A 19,490-nucleotide genomic window follows, 5' to 3' on the forward strand; every position below is an offset into this window, starting at 1 on the left:
CCAGGAAATACAATTATTCCTAAGAAAGACAATTATTCCCTTTTAATAGGAGTAGTTTTTGAAATGCATAAACATTTTGTCTGATAAAGGGCTTTTATTTTTCCATATGTTTAAGCATTTCAATTGTAGAACCTACCACCTAGCATTACATCATGCTTTATGTTTTGTAATAGTTGGATAATTATTATTCCTTATGTAAAAATAAAATCTGCCCTGTCGCCATTTATGTTAACTTCCAAATGTGTGTTCTCTATTGGATAATGGATAAACTACTTTTGAGGAGAAAGAATTCCTGTTGCTCCAAAGGTCCTTCTAGCTGGACTAAGAATCAAATTGAAACGAGTGAGTTTAACAGGAGAAAATCAAATTTAATAGGCGTACATACAAGGAATCCTCATTGACATGAAAATTCCAAAGACAGGAAAAATGAGCCAAATATATCATTTTGAACTAGAAGAAGAGGATAGAGGCTTGGGACACCAGATAAAAGGAATGTACTTTACAGAGCAATAAGAAGGGGCCATGTTTGGTAACTAGATGTTTGCTCTACCATACAGATGGGTCACTCAGATAAAATTTACTTCTGTTAATAATCAGGATTCAGTAAAAGAAATCAATTTAGGTTATTCTATGTGGTTACAGGAGGAAAAAAATTTTCTCTTGAGCCCATGGGGCCTCAGGTGTCTTCAGCTCAAAATAATCCAAATACCAAAGTGGCCAATTCTGAGAGACCCATGAAGCTGAGAAAATTTGGTCCACAAGTAATATCTTGACCACAGCCAGCCAGATAGCAATCATTTGAAAGATGCTTCCTACAACAGAGAAAAAAAAAACAAATTTTAGTTTTGTACCAACTTACTTTTGATATTCAAGCTCTTTCACTTACTTAAATTCATTCCAATCTTAGCCAGTCCTGACTACCTGCCCCCAACACAGACAAATCTGTTCCAATGATTCCTATTCCATAAACCTCTGACAACTTTATCTTTCCTTAACAAAACACATTTTAAATACTTTGAATATAGAAATACTTCCCTTATTATTTCTTTTTTTATTTTTCCCTTATTATTTCCAATAGCTTTAGTTACATAATTAATTAGGATTCATAACATTTAGAAACTCTAATTTTTAATGAAAACTAAGCAATTGTGAACTGTTATACTAGCATTCTTTAGATTGACAAATTTATGGGTACATTTCATAAATTCTAGAAGCATATGTCTTTTTCAATTTTTCAATGCAGTACTAGTCAAATATCTTTTAGTTTCTCTGTAATAAGAAACTGAAAGTGGATAAACCTATGTTTGGTAATAAATATTTCAGCATTTTATCTTAATTGGAAATGATCTAGATATTTAATGACTATCCATCATCTAGTGTAATTTAGTTAAACACTCATGTTTTAAGTTATCAAAAAGACTCGGAACTATTTCAGCAGACATAAATATTGCTGAAAAGTTTCTTTATATACTTTTATCTTATATTCACCTATTTAATTCAGTTCTTAATAACTACAAAGTTGGCCATTAAAATTTCATGTGGCATTAAATAGCTACCATCTTAAGTTATCTTTTTTGCTGACAAATTCTGTAAGAGATAACATGACCTCATTTGACCTTTAGTAAGCCTAGGTAGAATGAAAGTATTAATGCTGATGACTCTAAAGACATGCCTGTTTTTAATTAAATCAACAAGCTTAAACTAGTTTTAATACTGAATATTTTCTCAGACCCCATGAATCTGAAATTCATTTGGATTAAGTTCCTATTACATTTCTCAGAATTTAATTTATATAAGTACTTAATTTTTCATAAAAGTACTTAATTTTCTTTACAATTAAATATAACCCTTTTGCAAATTAATTTTGGCAATAACACCTGTACAGGGGAACTACCACACATCTACTGTACGCATAATCAGTACACATAATCACTGACACACTTGAAAGTAGAGACAGACACAAACAGAAACTTTGGAATTTCCATCTTTTAAGTATCTACCACGGGGCGACCTGGGTGGCTCAGCAGTTTAGCTCCACCTTTGGCCCAAGGTGTGATCCTGGAGACCTGGGATCAAATCCCATATCAGGCTCCCTGCATGGAGCCTGTTTCTCCCTCTGCCTGTATCTGTGACTCTCTGTGTGTGTGTCTCTCATGAATAAATAAATAAAATATAAATATAAATAAATAAATAAATAAATAAATAAATATCATGAGACAGATACAGACTCACTATTTTATAAAAGGAGTTGAATTTTTCAAATAACTTTCCTTTTCCTTTTATCCTACTCCTAATAACAACTATCCCCTAACCCAAAGTTTGCATTTCAAAGAGATGGACTAGATAAGAGTTCTGGAGAAAACCCTGTGGAATATTTACATCTTGAGGTAGCAGAAAAAGAAAAAAAGTGCAAGTTTCTCCAAGATGAATTTTGGTCTTATGAGGCCAATATTTAAAGCCTTTTGAGATAAATAGAGGAGTTTTGGGGATTGGTAAAAAGAATTGGTGGACTTTGATTTGTTTCTCTTTTATTAAGATTTATTTATTTATTTATTTATTTATTTATTTATTTATTTATTTATGTATGTATTTATTTATTCATGAGAGACACAGAAAGAGAGACAGAAGAAGAAGCAGGCTCGCTGTGGGGAGCCTGATGTGGGACTCTATCCTAGGACCCTGGGATCATGACCTGAGCCAAAGGCAGATGGTCAACCCCTGAGCCATCCAGGTACCCCTAATTTGCTTCTGAAGCTACGCTTCTAATTATGTAAAGACTAGATTTGCAAATCAAGAATAGCTATCTTTAATTCCTGAAAGCATTGTCACCTAATTTATACCAAAGAATTGATACATGCTTTCACTTATGTTAGAATATTTTTCTTTCCCTCTGGGTACATTTAGCTTAGGGCAGAAAACCTAAAAACATTCCTATCAGGCTCTGAATATTACCTTCCAATTTGGCCATGTTTCTGATCATAAGTTATACATTTTTTCAAATGTCTTGTCAGTTTTTAAGTGTAACAAACGGTAAATACTTCTGGCAGTTTTAAACAACCCCATGGACCCAAGAGACATCCTCGAGAAAAGTACAAAAGATAATACCTTATCTTTCCCAAGATCTAGACTCACTCTCAAAGAGGCCCCAAAGAAAGAATTGACAACCTCCATGTCCCAGGCAGGTAAAAAAAAAAAAAAAAAAAAAAAGCTAAATTCTTAGGATGGAAGAATGAGACAAGCAAGAAGGCAGTAGCTATTCCTGGTCAAGAAAGGATGGATAACTAATTGGTCTGGATTTGGAAAGAAAAGGACAATGTGAATTTTTATTTCCTTCTGTTTAGTAGGTTAGGGAAGTAATCTATTTACAATAACTTTTGAGCATCCTTCCTGGGTTTAAACTATGGCCCTTAGTTTGGTCTTTGACCAATGAGTGAAAGGAAACAGTAGAGAATTGGCTCTAGCCTCCAGTGGTTTTATTTTAAAAAGGACAATAGTTAATAGTCTTTTCAGAATGGAAAGGCAATTCAAGGAAATGAAGGATAGCTGGAAGCAAGGTAGTCAGGGACAGGGCTTCCCCTCTATACCACCTCCCCCCAAGAGGAAAATCACCCTTAAAGATTTTACACCATTCTGGAAGGAACCCTCCACTCTTTACAATGTGATAGGTAGATGACAAAAACCTGATTGGGTGACAGGTGCATGGAAGGTTACTCAGATTAAAACTGCCCGCCAATAAACCCATAGAAACCCCTAGACTTAGCAACTCCAGTGGTAACCTTCTCGGGTCCCCTCCCTCCTCAGGAGCTTTGTACTATCACTCGATAAACTTTGCTTTGCTGCCCACCACTCTTCATCTGATCTACCTCTTCATTCTTCAAAGTAGTGAAGCAGAAGAGCTTGGTTCTTGGCTCACGGAGTCAAAGAATGAAGCTCACAGACCAAGGAGAGTGAGTAAAGTGGTAGAAGTAGAAGTTTATTAAGCAAAGATACAGAGAAAGCTCTCAGAAGTGAGAGAGATTCTGACAAGGTTGCCACCAAGGGCTTTTTTTTTTTTTTTATTTTTTATTTTATTTTTTTTTTTTTTTGTTGGTCTTTTACTGAAAACCTGACTAGGGAGTTGATGGCCTTGAGATTTCTTGAGTGAATGACATGACAGTGTTGAGCCATCAAAGGAAGATACCTCTTGTATTTTGGAGCCAGGGGGCGAGATTTACTACTCTGTTTTTGTTGTTTTCTCTCAGTTTCATCTCAGTGTCCTTGGGATATATGGGAGCCCAGAGATTTGTGGGATCCTGACTCTAGGTCTTTCTCTTATCTTTCCCTGCCTAGCCCCATTTGTCCCTAACTCAGTAGCATGACCAAGAACTGCAGGCACTGAAGGAAAAGAAATTCTGCAACCAAAGGATGACCAGAATGAGTACCCCCAAAAATGATAGAGAGGAACAGTAGGAATTACATCCATCTTATATTTCAGCTTTATAATCACTTATTTTAGGTAACTTTTATCTCATTTTATTAACTTTTGGCTACAAATCTTTCAATGAAACTATTTTGAAGTTTTGAGATCTTTGGAGGCTTTTGCATGCCAATTAAAAAAGGTATCCCATTCTGTTTCTTTAATTTGGGAATCCTTGTATTCAAATGCATTTTTAAAATAATCTTTAAATGGAACATTCTCCATAATGGATATTGGAACTCTAGATTGTCTTTAGTAAGATTATGCCATTTTTATAGATATCTATAGCTTTAAGGACTATAGTTCTTAGACATAAAATAAAATAAAGACATTTTATGGCACACTCAGCTCTTTGGATTAAAAAAAATCTCATTTCTTTTAGCTTAGGTCCTTAGCTTTCTCAGAATCAAGCTAATACCTATGAAGGATGTGCTGTGGAGTTGGAGATTGTGGGATATTTTACAATATCTTGCTGCACTGAAATATTTTTGAGGTTAGCAGGTGCCCTAGTGTCAATCTGATGCTGACAGGCTGGGTCTAAGAACCCAGAGGATCGTCCCAAAAGACCAGCTAAAGGGTCCTTGACTTCATGCAGGATAGTGAAAGCAGGAAGTGAAAATAGAGTTTATTTAAGAGTAGAGGGAACAGATACAGACAGACCATTCAGAGACTTGGAAAGGAAAGAAGCATGAATCTCATCTTTGTTTGAGGTCTGAATGTTTTTACTGAGGATGGTAGTCTGGTATATGCATCCTCTTAGGCATCCAGGAAATAGAATAAGGACAAAGTCCAAGTGTTCATTATAATTCCCTTATTCCTTGAACCAGGGGTCTTGGCCTTGATGTCTGGTGGCAGTGGTTTAGATATTAGTTATGGTGCTAGACGATTCCAAAGATATCATTAACTCTTTATCCTCCTCAAAGAAGATATACATTAAGGCCTATGTAGGGAGGGGGTACAGGTCTTAGCAAGAATAGAAGAATAAAATAAGCAATTTTTTTTCTTCTGTGGGGCTCTTTTGATTTCCTTGTCTTGTGTCTAACCCATTTTGTGACCAACTCACCCTATCACAGGAGTCTTCTTGAGGTGGCAAGTGTTCTAACAGTCTTTAAACCCTCAACTCATGCCCACCAAATTTTGCAGCTTTCTGGCTTCCAAGACACCCATTTTATGGGACACAGTCCTGCTCAAGTCAGACCAGGTCCAACTCTAGGACTAGTTTAGTTTTCCAGTCAAGACCCAGTCTGATCCGGGCCAGTAACCACCACCAATTTCCATGGAGCTTTGGACTGAGGAAAAGGAATGAAGCAGCAGATTTCAACAAATGGGGACTGTGGACTGATTCCCAACAGATGAGGAATTTCAGCTGCCACCAGCAGTTCCTAAGGTGGAATCTGGGGGATCTGAAGACAAAACCAGAGGTGGGGTTTCTAATCAAATGGGGAACTGACTGGAAAGCCAATTAGAGGGATCCCTGGGTGGCGCAGCGGTTTAGCGCTTGCCTTTGGCCCAGGGCGTGATCCTGGACACCCGGGATCGAATCCCACGTCGGGCTCCCGGTGCATGGAGCCTGCTTCTCCCTCTGCCTGTGTCTCTGCCCCTCTCTCTCTCTCTCTCTCTCTCTGTGACTATCATAAATAAATAAAAATCTTAAAAAAAAAAAAAAAACAATTAGATTGGAAACTCAATGCAGAGAGAGCAGAGCTAAGAACCAAGAAATGGCGGAAAGAGTGAATGCCAAGTGTTTTTGAGTACCACACCTGTGTTTCTCCCTGCCCTTGTATGCCATAGGAAATTTGTTTTGATTCCCATCACTATAGCTAAATCGTTTAAAAAAAAAACAACTCAGTAAATTTTAAGATCTAATTGGTTTTATCCAATGGTTCATAAATTAGGGAACAACCCATTTAGCAAATACAAGGGAGCTCTGAGGTGTTGTACAAAATGAAGATTTTTATCTGCAATAAGGAATTTGATACAAGGAAGTCAAAGGGTGGATTATTTCAGGCAAGGTTACTTCACCTTTGGGGAAGACAGGAGGTCTTATCATGCAAAGTATATCACTAACGGTAATCCAAAAATTCCAGAGTGATTAGGTTAAAGTTTCACTCCTGAGAGAAACTGAAACTGCCATTAGGTTAGGCTTTAAGTCAGCTCTTGACAGAGCTTGACAAAAGTAACTCCATATTGGGCCTATTGTTTCTTTTAATAGGATAATGATAATTATTGGCTTTTTAATCATTTATTTAAAAATCCCATAATACAACATATGCATACCAGTATTATGAGCCAGTTTACTTTTAATATTATATTAAGTTCTATTTATGTATAGGTTTTGTGTTTTAGTCCTAAAGTGTTTTTTTTTAAGATTTTATTTATTTATTTATTTATTTATTTATTTATTTATTGAGAGAGAGAGAGCATGCAAGTGGGGAGAGATAGAGGGAGAAGGAGAGAATCTCTAGCAGGCTCTGTGCTGACAGCATAGCCCGACACAGGCCTCAATCACACAACCCTGAAATCATGACCTGATCCAAAACTAAGAATCCAGAGTCCAACTGACTGAGTCACCCAAGTGTCCCTAGTCCTAATGTTTTATTGTTATTTTGTTAGTTCCAAGCTTAAGCATTTTGAAAGTAAGGTCAACACTTTATTACTATTTTTGGCCAAAGTCCAATTTAAAAGCCAGGCTCTCTGGAAAAAGATCTCAATTTTTGATCTGTTTATAGGATCACATTTTATTAGGGATAGTTAGAAAGTGCCTAATGAAAGGAGCTACCCAAGAGTAAGCTCTGAAATTTTGGAAAAGGAGCTACTATTTTGATTGAGGCTTATTGGTAGTATTGCGGTAGAGACTGTATTATCCAAGGACTGTATAAGAGTACAGATTTAGGGTTTTAATGCTGACATAATTTTAAACAGTACTTTCAACCACAAAAATGTTCTGTTTGGACAATATATTATGTAGTCTTTCAAAAGAAGCAGAATTTGCCACCACAAAAGATGCCTCTTTGGCATTAGAATTATCTGCAGTTGATTATTTTTAAGAAACTATGGACACAAAAGAAGCTCTGAAAACTGGCAGAAGTTATCTTTTTGTAAGAGATCTTTACATTCATAAGAAAAATCTCCATTTATAAGGCTGACTTCCTCTCTATACCAGGAATAGGAAGATGACAAAATCTGTAGAAACTCTTATCAATGGAAAAGGCATAGACTTAAATCTGCTTAACAACCTTACTTTTATTTAAGGAGCCTTGCCTGAAAACCTGGCTCTCCCAGCCCAGTCTTTTGTCTTCATCAGGAGATGATATTTAAGGTGATGGCTTGGGCCATTATGTGGAGTAACTCCAATTTTCTGGGTACTCCCTACATATACGGGAGATAAATAGGCAATTGAGTCTAAATCTGTCTGCCTGATGTGCAGCAAAGCCACTCACCAAGACATCAAGTATGCAGCAAGGAAAGGGTTTATTTGAGAGGTAGCCAAATAAGAAGATGAAAGGCTAAGCTTCAAATCTGCTTCCCCAAAAGGGGAAAGAAACTTTTTTATAATCATAGGGGTTGATTGAGATTACATATCTCTTGATGAAACGGGTAGGGAAACTTATGACTGTGCATGAGGAAAGATGGAGCACATGCATTGAGCAAATGTATATAACATGCATCCCATGTTCACTTTGGGGTGGAAACTTAATACCAGAAGGAGGCAAAATTTAGGCCCTGACCTCAGGATCATTCTAGGACAAGAGGGAGAGGTAATGGACATAATCTGAGAGCTGGTATAAACTGAATGGGGTCTTGGGCTCATTATCTTAGATAAGCAATGCAAGATCTTACTAGTTTCTAAGATGCAACCGTATCAGTTAACTTTGAGTCCAGGCTTCTGCAGAGACAGCTAGTGGATTTGCTAGTGGGGTCTGAAAAGATACAAGAGCTGATTAGGGAGAAACAGTTCTCTGAAACACAAGTTTTAAAGTTTCTGCTCGTTTTAAACTCATTAACTCCGGGGGGCATGGTTTTAATCCCCTCTGAGTTATGATCATTCCTCAATCTTGGAGGAATTGGGATAATGACTTCTCTGGCCACTTCCCTGTCTCCTCTGATGAGGTAGGTTTTGGGTAAAGAGTTTTTTTTTTTTTTTTTTTTTTTTTTCTTTTTTTTTTGCAATTCTTAGTTGTATACAGAATATCTTTGATGATTAACATGCCTACAGGGAGGGCTAAGCAAAAGTCTCTAACCTATAGGTTGTAGCAACAAGGGAAATAGAAGCAGCATGTAGTCCAATATATCAATTTCTTTTTCCTGTTATAAATATGTCATTAAACGTGTTTGTTTTTCTCTGCTACTTTGTTTTCTCTTACAAGGGGAGTCTCAACCAAAAACTTATAAAGATAGAGGGAAAATTATTTTTCTTCCCCTACACTGCCCATCATCTAAAGGCAGATAGAGTAGGATAGAAAAGATTCAGTTCTTGATCACCTCCAGTTTCTGATGAGAAATTCATAATACGCAACCCAAACCAACTTTCATTCCCTTACTCTGAAGTCTCCCTTTTCTTCATGCCGAGAATTTTTCCCTGGTGATGGTTTAGCATTATCATGCCACCTGTGTTCATAACATTTTTGCCTCATGTACTGGGGGACATATGTAGCTACTTACCAGTGGAACTCTCCTGCCCATTAATGTGACAGGTATAGTGGAAGAAAAATAGTTTATAAGTGGTCAGGAAAGAAAATCTAAGAGAAATAATATTTCCTGTTATGTATTTAAAGACTGCAAGCAATGACCATACAGAACACTGAGGCTATAAACAGAGAATGGAGAATAATCACTGACTTAGATGATTAGGTCAGAGGCTTAATATTCAAAGGTAAATAAGAAGGAAAAATGTCATAGAAAAAGCAATTACATACAATATGGTATAGCTGAAGATTAGAGTGACCCATGATAAACTGTAGACTGAGTCCTAAAGAAAGATAAACATTAAAAAATAATTTCTCCTTTTAAACGGAAAAGTATATATGCAAACTACAAACTAAGAAAACTTTTACTTCAATATTGTTTTCATGACTGAAGTTGAGAGTATTGGACACTATTTAAGTAGGTGATGTATTGCACTAGGAATAGTGAAAAATGGTTGTATCATAGATATTTAATATTACTATCAGTGAAACAATTGAGATTTGCAATAATATGAACAAAGTCAAACTCTTGAAAGACATTAACTTTGCCTGATTTTAAGGAACCCATTTAACATAGAGAAGAAAAAAAGAGGGAGCCCTGGGTGGCTCAGCGGTTTAGTGTCTGCCTTCAGCCCAGGGTGTGATCCTGGGGTCCCTGGATCGAGTCCCACATAGGGCTCCCTGCGTGGAGCCTGCTTCTCCCTCTGCCTGTGTCTCTGCCTCTTTCTCTCTGTGTCTCTCATGAATAAATAAATAAATAAATCCTAAAAAACAAAAAAGAGAGAGAAGAAAAAAAGACGACTAACATTTTTGTAATAAACGACTAACATTTTTGTAATAAGGAAGTTATAAACTAGCTAACCAAACCTCAAACTTTTCAACTAAGAGACAGAACCTCTGTTCCATTTATTTGAAATGAAAAGCAGGTATTGGGCTGTGTTTTAAAGGAAAGTTGAATTGATCAAAATTTAGTGTCCCAAAAATGGGAGCAATGCATTTAATATTTTCAATTAATGCAAAACACAAGAAAAGGACCAAAGAGAACTTATCTCTAATTTTCTCCCCATGAGGGCTTACGTTTATTTTCTCCAGAAATCACCTACAGTCCATATGAAAATAATTCCTTCATTTAGGAAATCCCTACCTTGTTAACAGTGTGAGAATGTAAAGTTGAAGTACTTTTGACTGGGAGAACTTTATCATAATAAAATAGTTTAATTTCCCTGAGCTTGAAATATTCCCCCCAAGGAGTATATCTATTAATGGCATGCTATGATTAATTAATTGGTTCTGGGAACTATTATACCATATTAGTCACTTTCATATTAGTGTTCCCAAGAGTGGCAAATAAATAAGACAGTGATTGTACTTCTACGTGTCCAACTATTTCCTGCCAAGGCGTTTTGCTGATGTGCAGCTTCTCTGTAATTTCCCACAGAGTACTTCTCATCTGACTTAGTTCAAGCTTTGTTAGTTTAATGCTTAGAAATGACTCATGTTCTAGCAGAAAATCTTTTCCTCTCATTACTTTTTTTGTGATATTATAGGCAACAGTGTCCCTTGGGGGCATGGCAACTGATCCCAGCAGGGTTATTTACAGTGACATGGTGGCACTATTGCCAAGGGGTATTGCCAAAGGGTAAGTTTCTTCAATGTCAATTTCAACCCAGCAGCCATTTCTGCAGTTGTAAATAATCCTGTCTCTTTCATCTCTAGTCAGGTAACTGCTGTCAAATTAGAGAGGTGTTCAAAACTCACAGCACAGTTTTGCTTTTTCATTATTGTACCTGCAATTTGATTGGTGTGATATATTTTCTTGCATGAATGAGTAAATTTATAGAAAATTGATTCAACTAGAGAGGCTTGCAATTCTTTACATGTCAACCTTCTAAATTCATATTGCAATGCTATTTGGAGAATATAAGAATGTAGTTCAGGTAATAATTTTGAGTGTAATAAAATTATTTTCCTAAAATATTAAAGCTTACTTTTCATTAATATTATACACCCATTAAAACATTGAATTGTGTAAATACAACAACATGACTAAAAATCTATGTACCAGCCATTTCACTTACATTATTTAATCCTAATAACTTATGAATAAGCCATTTATTGTTATACAAGGTAACTGATCCTTACATAAATAACTTTCTCAAATCCACATTTTTTTTATGTCTATGATCTAAATTATCTGACACAAAATTTAGCATACAGGCATACTTCATTTTATTGCGCTTTGCTTTATTGTGTTTTGCAGATAATTGGGTTTTTACAAATTGAACATTTGTGGCTACCCTACATCCAGTAAGCCCATTGGTACCACTTTCCAACCCCATCCGGTCACCTACTGTCTCTGGTAATTTTGGTAATTCTCACTGTATTTCAAACCTTTTCATTATAACTTTATTTATTATGATGATCTGTGATTAATGATTATGACTTGCTGAAAGCTGATGTAATGGTTAGCACTTTTTAGTAATAAAATATTTTTTAGGACTGTTGGGTGGCTCAGTCAAGCACCCACCTTTGGCTCAGGTCATGATCCCAAGTTCTAAGATCCAATAGATAAGTAGGTTCCAAGCTCCTTGCTCAGTGGGGAGTCTGCTTCTCCCTCTGGCACTCCCCCCACTCCTGTGTGTGCATTCTCTCTTTCATGCACATTCACTCTCTCAAATAAATAAAATAAGTTTTAAAAATTTAAATATTGTTTACTTAGGGTATGTGCATTGTTATTTTAGATGCAATGTTATTGCACAATCAATAGCATCATGTAAACATAACTTTTATAAGCAATGTGAAACCAAAAAATGTATTTGACTGGTATTATTTCACTAGTTTGGGACCAAACCTGCAATTTCTCTGAAGTGTGCCTGTACTTCTCACTATGCCATGTTGATTTCTCACATTTCCTGAAGAACACTGAATGAAGGTCAATGGCCTTTGCTTGCATTTCAAGCACTGGAGTGACTGTCACCCTTGTTCTCAGACCTACCTTGAGATCAAAATAAATGCTCTAATCAATTTTCAGCATGACAGACATTCAAATACATGAAGTTAATCATGTCACTCCACATCTTGTCTTTTCCATTTTCCTCGTATTGTCAGAGTCAGAGCTCAAGTCCCCAGTAGCTCACAGAATACTTAATCCACTCTTGTTTCTCACTAGTCTTCTTCATATATAGTTACCAAGATTTAAAAACATACTATAGGTGGAATCTGGTCATCTCTCAAAAGTTATTGATTTTTTTCAGAGTACTTCTATGAATGGGACATTACTTTTCTAATTATTTTTCTATGCAGTCTGCATTTTTTGAGTCATTGATTTAGCCAAACCACATAAATCTTTATTTTTTTTTTTGGTTCATATTTTGTATCTCATAATGCAAAATTTTCACCTGTGGTGGTGGGGGGGAATACTAACATCAGTTCATGATTGTGGGAATACGGAATTCAGATCAGAATTTTCTATAAATAAGCTTAAAATTTAGGAGGTTTTTGTCAACATATTCTGATTTTAGTGAATAAGTACCAATAAAAAAGTATTTTAAAAGTTGATAAACTATATATAATTAATATCAATATTTTTTTCAGTCTATTAGGCAATGTTAATTGATAAATCTTTTTTTGATTGTTTTTTTTCTATTTTACCAATTAAAAATAAATGGATCTTAGATATCGGCATATCCTCTCCTTCTTGGACAAGATTCTTACACATAGAAAAACGTATATCACCAAATATTTACCTAAATGATTATTTTCCACCTTATATGGTTGATCTTGTTTATAAATATATTTAATATAATAAGGAATATTTTTTCTTTATTATATTTTTTAATTGCTTTATTTACCTTGTTTTGAGTTGGGAGCTAATATTTACCTATTTCAAAAAATAAGATAAAAATAATTTTAAGCTGGAGGAAGATGCAAATAATGGTAATATTAGGATTGCTTTGATTCTTTGAATTTTGTATTAAACAATGGTTTGGTATTATGGGAAATTAAAGTACACCCTCAATTTAAATGAAGAATGAATATAAATTTGAATGCGTTTGTTTTATTTTCAATCAACTAAACAAAGACGGGTAAAAAAATAAATTATAATAAAAAAGGAATTTTAGATCAAAAGATATGGTAGTTAATTATTTCAGAGATCTCATATGGGAAAATTCCAAAGATAATTGGAATATTAATTAATGTAATTAATTAACAGAAAACAAACTAGCCTACATGTAAATGTCTATCGGTGTAAATAAGATTCTTTGATTGGAAAATACTGCCCTCAGGAGAATGAGCTATTAGCAAATTAATACCTTGCCTTTATTAATCGTCAACATGTTTCAAATAAATGCTGTTTATAGGCACTTTGGATCTACCATCCAGAGTAAGATATTGTCCTTACACTAAAGAACATTAATAAACTTAAATCTTATTTTATTTTATTTTTTTAAATTTTTTATTTATTATTTATTTATGATAGGCACACAGTGAGAGAGAGAGAGGCAGAGACATAGGCAGAGGGAGAAGCAGGCTCCATGCACCGGGAGCCCGATGTGGGACTCGATCCCGGGTCTCCAGGATCGCGCCCTGGGCCAAAGGCAGGCGCCAAACCACTGCGCCACCCAGGGATCCCAATAAACTTAAATCTAAGTAAAGTTAAATTGCAGTTAAATGAACAGACATAACAAAGATTATTTATTATACATTTTTCCTAACCATTAAAATACAAATTAGGGGATCGCTGGGTGGCTCAGTGGTTTAGCATGGCCTTTGGCTCAGGGTGTGATCCTAGAGACTCAGATCGAGACCCACATCGGGCTCCCTGCATGGAGCCTGCTTCTCACTCTGCCTGTCTCTCTCTCTCCTCTCTCTCTCTCTCTCTCTCATGAATAAATAAATAAAATCAAAACAAAAAAAAAACAGTAAAATAAAAAAATACAAATTAAAGTCTAGTTATTTCTGTGAAGACCTGAATCAATTGCTAGGGTGTTTGTATAAGTTCTGATTGAAATTCCAAAAAGCTAACATTTTGTCACTGATGAACTACAATGTGGCTAGCATATATAAAGCAAAAATAAAACAAAATGAACCTAATCAAAACTAAACTTTGATCAATTCACATACTATGGACAGCAATTGCCATTGTTTCTGTAAATGAATATATTTATTTCCTAACTCATTTCCCAGGTATGCTATCACATACCTATCTATGCATTTTTTTTTCACACAACAAAGTGTTATAAAATTCATGAACAGTGAAGAGTGACATTAATTTTACTACTATTGATTTTATTATTTAAGAATCTTCTTACATGGAAAAAATAGTTTAGTAAGTGATGGGCTGTAACCTAGGTATAGATAATAAATAAATATATAAAAATTGTTATCAAATATATTTTTAAATCAAACTCACCCATGTGTGTATTACCACAAAGAACACAATTATAGAGGAGATTTTTTTTTCTTTTATAATCTTTTACAAATACCTTTGAAAGATAAAGCATACTACTTGCCAAAATTTCACATGAAAAAGTAATGTGAAAAAATTTTAGGACATACTTCTAAAAATAGCAGTTTCCCGAGTACTGATTTATATTCAAAATATGAAAAAAAAGTATTTTTGAAGTTCTTTAATGAAGAAATCCCCGTGTTCTGCACATCATATTTGTTAGTTGTTTATTAAGTTGATAGACCACATAGTACAAAAATAACTATTTCCCTTTCAGTTTAGAATTCAAGTCAGAATTTTCCATGGGATATAAGAAAATGGAAAACAAGTTTAGTACTCTAAATGACTTTCTAAATGCTGAGTCCCAAATGGTGGCTAGTGAATAATTCACAAAGTTACTATGTGACTTTGGTCCAGTCAAAATTTTTTGTCTCTCATTCATCTTGGATACCACAGAGGGATAATAATACCGCCCCCAGCGAGTTACATACATTATAATATGAATGCCATAAGAATATGTAGCTAAGGTGCTTTTAAAAATACAAGGTGAAAGTAAAGGTGCATGGTAAAATTAATTAATTAATTCATTTTTTTGGAAAAAAAAAGATTTTAGAGACAGAGAAGAGGAGAGCAGAGGGGAGAGAAAGAGAGAATATCCAGCAGACTCCACCCTGAGCAAAAAGACCAGAGCTCCCTGAGATCATGATCTGAGCCAAAACCAAGAGTCCAAGATTAACCGACTGAGCCCATCTAGGCATCCCCACATAATTTAATTTAAAGAAATCTTTTTTTCCCCACCTTCTATAAAAACTAGGGTTCTATATCAAGACGGTATTCATTTTCTGAAAGAAAAAAAAATTAATGTGAAAATGACCAAAAGCTCTTTAAGGAGGACTTTAGGTCACCCATAGAAGAGCTCTGGATGCTGCTACTGATCTTCACTCCTTGTTGTTAGCTCTCCCCAAGGTACAAGTAAGGCAGGCAGCCACCCTCGGCCATCTGTGGCTTTCATAGGCCCTGGGGAGACACCTATAGAACCAGAGGTGGTGATTCACCGAATTAGAGTTACTCTAACTGGGTGCAACCTAAAACCTTTGGAGAAAGTACTTGCCAATTTGATCAGAGGCACAAAGGAAAAGAACCTCAAAGTGGAAGGACCACCTCAGGTGCCTACGAAGCCGCTGAGAATGACTATAAGGAAAGCTCTTTGTAGTGAAGGTTCCAAGACTTGGGATGTTTTCAGATGAGGATCCACAGGACTCATTGATTTGCACAGCCCTTCTGAGATGGTTAAGCAAAGTACTTCCATTAGTATTGGGCCAGAAGTGGAGGTGGAAGTTACCATTGTAGATACTTAAATCAACCTTTTCCCTAAGCTATCCATTGTTTAAAAAACAAATAAAAATGACTCCCCCCCCCCCAAAAAAAAAACTATCCAAGAAAATTTTGAAAATAAATTACAAAATTTGATAAATATACTTAGAAAACTTGGATTCTTTTATCCCTGGCCTGTAGTTACCATTTTACTGATTCATTCAAATAGAATTTTACTGCATTTAATTTGTTGTACTCTTAGAGTTCATTCAGTTTTACCTATATTAAAAGAGCTATCACATGTAATATAAAGCATTCTGCCTATTTCATGTTAATAACTCAATAAAAATTAGCTGAAAACAATATTTATAGTAGTCCTGGTACCATTACCACATTTTCATGCTGAAATTTCCTCCAGTGAGAGGCATGGATAGAATCTTTCAAATGACTCCTTTTTAAATTAGCCACATCAAGCAGCTCTTTTGATTGTCCCATTTGTTTGTAAGAAAGTTTCTCTCTACTTATAGGTACTTAGCTCTTCACAAGTGATTGGAAGGATGAAACAATCTGGTAGGATTTCCTTTGGTTTCATGCAAAAGGTTTTCTGAGCTTGTCTGATATCCTAACTAGAATTGGATGCATATATTATTGCCTTGATGTCTGAAACAAATTGATCTAAAGTGATGTTAATTACTTGCTGTTTGCAGGGACAAACATGCATAGGATGGAGTAGTAAAACTTATGCTTAAGCATTTGAATTAAACAGAACAACTCATCAGGCTGTTTTGTTGTAAACACTGTGCTGTGCCTTCCTGCATTATCTACAGCCAATGACATCAATAGCCAGTGGTAAGCGGCACTTGCAATATTTTAATGTAGTTTTTACCCTTGTTTGAAGCTTCAACACATATATGAATAGATTAATTAACAAGAGGTCATAGAAAAAGGTATGAAAAAGTCAAGGTGATGAAATTCAGAAACAGTGTATGAGCAAGGATATAGGTGTTATCCAAAAACAAAAGTAAATACAAAAAACCAACCCCCCAACACAACCATTTTTAAGGTGAAACTAGATCAACAAAGCTGAAAACACTGGAATTACTGTGGCAATAGAGAGGGGAATCAATAAAAACAAAGAAGTCATTGTTTTATCAAAATGAGTCTGAAAGAAGATTATGTAAAAATAGCACAGACCATATAGATTCTTCTTTGATATGCAACATAAACTGAAACTGGATAGGACACTTCATTAACTGGAAAGCCTCCTAAGACCTCTGCCAGATGAAGCAATGATACACCATAACTGAGGCAGCATTGTAAGAAATGAGGGAAGCTTTGTAAATGGGAGTAACAGAGGTCAACAGAACAAAATACTGTGAGTTAAATTGTCAAATGTTAAGAAATTAGATAATCAGAAAAAAAAAAAAAGCTAGAAAGTCAAAATTTCTAACATTGAACTTTGAAGTGGCAAGTGTTGACCAAGAAGACAACGAGGCTATAAAGCTACCAAAAGTGTTTATTTGGAATCTTAGGGATTGTAATCCTGGAGACACACAGTCAACTGAAATCCTTGTGTACAGGTATATATGAATATGCAAGACTCAGGACATGGATTCTTTCCAGCACAAATACAGGACCAAATACACAGTTTTTGTGAGGTTATTGTTTCAGTGCAGGATGTGCAACTTATAAGGAACATGAGAGAAATGTGGAGATCAAAAAAGAATGGAACCCACAGGAGGGGATTAAATTTGAGTCCCTCATTGCTGCCAAGCCTCCTACTTCCAATGCAAGTATCCTCCAGCACAACACGGAGCCCTCTTCATGAAGCTGGATCAGATTCAAGAAATTGAAGCAGGGGATTCAGGAGATGGAGTTGTGTGGGCCCATCATGACTACCACGTGAGCCAGTAGATAAATAATGACATCACGTGTCACCTGCAACAGTCCCTCATGCCCTGTACACACCTTCCAGTACAAATAAAAGGGGGGTGCTGTTTCTCTTTGCCCTGAAATTCTTACACAACATGTCCCTTGTGACCTATTCCATATGATAACCTGAGACTATGTGATGAAGAGAATTCTACAAAAGTGATTTTCTAAATTGACACAGTGCAAATCTACCTTAAAAGAGACTTTATACATAACATAAATCAAATATTGGATGTCTCAATCAACACCAGAATATAGTAATTTCTTTTTCTCAACAGCAATGAACTTCATTTCTACTGTTTTAGGTTTCTACAACTATGAAATTAATTTATGCTCATCATTCATCCCAAAATGCTTCTCCTCTGAAATTACAAGCTATCCTTATTCTGTTTCTTACAACTGATAGAATATCCATATGCCCATTACAGCTATTATTTATGTTTCCTTGAATATGTTTAATTTTTGTTGAGTGATTGAAATATCCTGCTTATGTTATCCTTAACTCTTTCCAAATTCAAAATATAATAATGCAAGTCAGAGCGGGATAATAAAATACATGTACAAATATATGCAAATATATGTTAGGGCTGATGTACCACATGTGCCTTTGAGAATGAGTAAGGAAATGTTGATAACGACTACTGCTACTTTGTCCATGACATTATATTCTAAAGGGCATATAGGTTACTACAATAAGAACAACTTTAGGTTGCTGTTTGTCATGATTAGAAAAGACAAAATTAGTAAATGTCTAATCAAAGTTTCACTAACTTTCATAACTTCTTGTTGGAGGAATAAAAATATTTTTCTTTGACTTTTATATCCAATCATACCACCTCACCTAGAAGAAAGGATAGTTCACTCAACCCACATACTGAAAAAGAACAGAAAGAAAGAATAGAAGAGGAGAGAAAATAGGAAGCAACAGTCGAGTGCACAGAATATTGAGATTAAAAAAAAAAAGGTCTAGAGAAGATTTAATCTACTCAAGTTAATTAAGGCTAATATTCTTCGAAAAGTAATTTCCTGTTTTTTCTTCTCTAAAGTAAGTCCTCTTCCAAAATTAAATATTGTAACATTAAATGTCAATGAATGGTAAAGCTGCCACCACAAATATCTAGAGAACACTGGGAGTTCATATAGCCCATGGGAGCAGCTCCTAGTATGTAAATTCTTGGGTGGGGGGGAGGGGAAGAAAAGAAAAGAAAAAAATGAACAAGGAAGTTAATTTATGCTTGAAACTAATCATACTCCAAAAACTTTTGTTGTTCTCTTAGATTTCTTTACAGTCTGCTATATTTATGACTTTTATCAAAATTGTGTTTATTGTTCTGAAAATAAATGAAAGGTGTTGACATTTGGCACTACTCTATGCCTACTCTCCTATGGGAACAGCTATAATAAATGACTTGGAAGTGACTGTCAATTTCATTTTAACTAGCTAAATTCAACAACATGTCAAAATTTGAGATTGTCACTACACTTTTGCAAATTTGAAATAGAATATTTCAAAATATTTTAAAAGTTAGACTTTTTAAAGTTATACTACAATATAAAGCTTGCTACATTTAAACAGAAACTAATGTTTCACTTACACGTGACAAATGATAAGGGAGCACTTAGAAAGGAAATTGATTCCCAGAGGTTAAGATGG

At 35.2% G+C, this 19,490-nt stretch overlaps 1 pseudogene; it reads left to right on the forward strand.

The window, feature by feature from the left end:
- The first annotated feature begins 668 nt into the window (after positions 1–668).
- On the forward strand, positions 669–15,948 carry LOC129515175 (40S ribosomal protein S20-like; annotated as a pseudogene).
- Positions 15,949–19,490: the final 3,542 nt, after the last annotated feature.

This window comes from Nyctereutes procyonoides, unplaced genomic scaffold, assembly GCF_905146905.1.
Source record: "Nyctereutes procyonoides isolate TBG_1078 unplaced genomic scaffold, NYPRO_anot_genome, whole genome shotgun sequence".
Taxonomy (NCBI): domain Eukaryota; kingdom Metazoa; phylum Chordata; class Mammalia; order Carnivora; family Canidae; genus Nyctereutes; species Nyctereutes procyonoides.